We start from the raw sequence: 4,065 nt of genomic DNA, 5'->3' as shown, positions 1-4,065 counted from the left end.
AGCATTTGCCATACAGTATTAATTGCTCTGGTGATTACTAACAAATGACCGTCCAAATGTTCCCACCCTTCAGTCTCGAAATACAGCGCAGCAGTAGAATGCCCCTCCAAATGCCTTCTCTGTAGTTCAGGATTGGTTAGCATTGAATTTTCACTTCTTGATTTGAGTTATCCTACGTAACAGTGATTTTGACAAGCTTTTCATGCATTTGTTCCTCCCCCAGAGATACTGCAGAGACAAATAGTTCAGTCTTTGGTACTAAACACAGAGAGTTTCACTTTGAATCCTGGTACTGCTAATGAACAGCTTTGTGACACAAGGTAAGACATTCCATTTCTTTAAGAACAGAATGGAGAGAATGACTGATCTCAATCCAGGGCAGAGATGCCTGCCAAATCTTTTAATCCTTGCTCTTCCACTTTCATGTCTATTGTCTGCCAGGAGTGCCAACCAGTACTATAGTGACAGAATAGCAACAGATATTTGTCACCACAATCACAAAGGCAGTAGTTTTGTGATACCAGCAGCTTCCCCAGACCTCTCTGTGAGTTCTTCCTTCATGACTATATGTTAAATTTTTCTAAAAGAGAAAGAGGAAAGCCTCCCTTGACATCTGGCTTGATGCTCACAGCAAAGCCTGTCACGTTTTGTTGAACATGAATAATTTCACAGATCATCAATATCATAGCAATCCACCATGTGACCTTGGTGGATTAAAACAAAAAACAGAGTCACTGTGTAATGACATCTGAAAAATAAAACATAAATGTTATCCTAACCACAAAGATGATACTCTTTCTACCTCAGCCAACATGAGTTATCAATGCCTTTTTATCCATTTATAGTTTAGTACTAGAATAGTAGTCACTCCATTTGGGTAAGATTGATTAAGTTATGTTATTGACTTATTCTTATCTCCAAAATAAAACCCTGTTTTCATAAATCTTTCCCCAGTTTGCCTAACATTATCTTAACAATAATGTCTTTCTGGTAACCTCTTGTTCACACATTCCCATGGTCTGTTTTAATGCAATGTAGTCTTAGTTACTCTTTCCTTGTTTTGGGGACAAAACACTCAACATCTTGAATTAAGGAAGGAAAGTTTATTTAGCTCACAGTTAGTGGAGGTTTCAGTCCATACTTGGCTGGATACAAGGCAGAGTGACGTATAGCAGAGGACAGCACTGCATAGCAGCAGAAAACAGCAAAGAGCAAAAGGGGGAGCAGTGGCTGTTGCAACTAATCAGACTATTTCTCCTACTTATATTGTATGCAGTCTATTCACCCCAGGAGAGATGTAGCACTCACACCCATAATCCCAGCAGCACTCACATCTACAATGCCAGCACTGCATTATGAATTAATGCAGCCATCCTAATGATTGCATGAGGCTTTGGGGGGACAACTAGACACAAGTCATAACAAATGCATATAATAAAAATAACTTATTCCCTACAAAAATATTTCTAGTGATTGTTGGCTGAAGGTATCAATAGTGTAAATTTACACCAGTACTTCAGTGAGCTGAATAGTGATTCAGATTTATGCAGTTCTTAGAAGGTCCACTACAGACTTTAATTTTCTCAGCTTTTTCCACTTTCATATAAGGTACATTTTCTATAGTCTTAGCTTTGATGACTGAAACCAAATGTAGTCTTGATATGGCACATTTGCAGTAATATTTTTCTTGATTCTGCCACATGTTCTGTTCATGCTTTTCTATCATCTTAAAATGCTTACCTTTATATTGATATGTTATTGAAATATTTGGACACAACTGGAAATGTGCTTTAGAATGTAGTATATTTTAAATAAGACAGTTGTCCATGTGGCAACCATTTCTTAAAATTAAACTTATTGGTTCTACACACACACACACACACACACACACACACACTGGAATTAATATATACCTTATGGAATTTATGGTTGTGCATGATATATCTTGATTCCCCCTTTTTTCCCAATGTCTTCCCCTCTCTTCAATCCCTCTTCTCTTATTTTAAAAACTTTGTTTCCATTTTATATTTCTTTTATAATTTTATCTTTTCCCTTCTTTCCTTTCAAACTTCCCCCACCTTACTCTTTTCTTTTGAATAATTTCTTCTTATTTCACCATATTTATTGTACATTTGGTTCCTATTTATTCTTTCAGTTTCTCTCACCAGGGTGACAATATGACACTTACACCTGTATTATTTATTTGACTTAAGAGCATGTCTCAAGGTGCATCCATTTACCTAGAAATGTCTCAATTTTAGCTTTCTGGCAGAAAAAAGCATAGTTCTATTGAAAGTTATAGTTATTTCCAAGATTTAGCTATTGCAAACTGTGCTGCTATAAACATCAATGTGCATATGTTGCTGTGGTATGATGTTTTTAATTCTTCCAGAAAGATACTCAGAACAGGAATAGCTGGGTCAAATATGACCTCTAATCCTAGTTTTTTGAACTATTTCCACACTTATTTTCAAGTGGTTGAACAAGGCTACACTCCCACAAACCCTTGTCCAGATGATTCCTTTTTCCCCACAGCAATTCTAGCAGTTCTTATTGGTTGATTTCTTTCTGGGTGAGATAGGATCTCAGTGTTGTTTTAATTTGTCCCTCTCAACTGACCAATGATGTTGAACATGTTTCACGTATTTAGTTAATGTTTGTATTTCTTCATTTGAGAAGTATGTATGAGTCTCAGATGCCCATTTGGGGGTTGGTTCTTTAAATCGAGGATATTTGACTTTTTCGATTCTTTTTAGGTTGCAGCTATTAGTCCTTCGAGACTGAACTGGCTAAAATATTTTCCCATTCTTTGGGTTGTCTTTTCACTCTGTTGATATTTTTGGTGTTTTCATGAGAAAGCTTGTTAATAAGATGAGATCCCATCTCCTGATTCTTCCATTGATGTTAGCATATCTGCATTTCTCAAGTTGCATTATTAATATGGCATCATATGAATTCTCTTACGATGTATTGTACACTAACTTATGTCTATGCTTTGCTATACATGGCTGTCTAAACTTAAGATCATGTGATAAAAACTGTTGACTTCATCCTATTTCTCTAATGAGGTAATCAAAGGTGTTAATGTATAGGATGGCCTAGCGTAGGAGCACACGGGAAGCTTTAGATTTTGAAAGGCTTCTGCTCATACTCCTGTTCTGTCACATGCTGACAGCACATGACCACAGACCATTTACTTGAGTTTTGGAAATTTCATGTTTCTAAATGGTGATGGTACACGAGCCGTAATACTTTTTCGCATGAAAGTAGTCTTACAATGGCTAATACCTATCTGTCACATAGTATCATAATGATGACTATATTAACCAATCTAGACAGAACTCATTCACTTATGCATATGATTATTTCCCAAACATATAGAATGAGTACTGTATGGGCCTAAGTGGAAGTGGGAAATAGAAATCTGAAGAGAGGAACTGAACCTTCTACAGAGGTCCCACTCTCAAGAGAAAAGACTGATTAAAAGCAATCTTATTTGTTTGTTTGCTTGCTTGCTTGTGAGACAAGGTCTTGCTATGTAACTCAGCCTGGTCTTGAATTCACTAGCATATCACTCTGCATGTAAGAACTAGCCTGACGATAAGCCCTAGCATGGTTTTCGAGGATGATCCTAATGTAAGCCTTACCTCACACAGAAGCCTCTTTGAAGATCATTAGCCAAGATGTAAATTCTCCAGTGCCCATTTAGAACAAGGGTTGAAACACAAGAGAAATTTAATGAATTATAAAATAATGATAAATAATTAAATAGAAATAATATGGTAGACAATAATAATTAAAATAAAAACAAGATAAATTATAATTAATTATTTATAAATACACAAGCAGGTGTCTTTGCACAAGTTCAAACACCTATGTAGACACATGAACTGGAGACTGATTGCCGCATGCCCAGTCAGAGTGCAGACTGAATGCACAAATGACACACACCCGATAATGAATGGGCATGCTTGTGCTTCATATGAATCTTTATAGTTCCATGCATCATGTGTTGTTATGGATGTATTTAATGCATTCATGGAATAAAGAAACTTTTTTTAATTT

This window comes from Octodon degus, unplaced genomic scaffold (assembly GCF_000260255.1).
Source record: "Octodon degus isolate 3935 unplaced genomic scaffold, OctDeg1.0 scaffold00028, whole genome shotgun sequence".
NCBI lineage: Eukaryota > Metazoa > Chordata > Mammalia > Rodentia > Octodontidae > Octodon > Octodon degus.
This window is presented reverse-complemented; position numbering follows the sequence as displayed.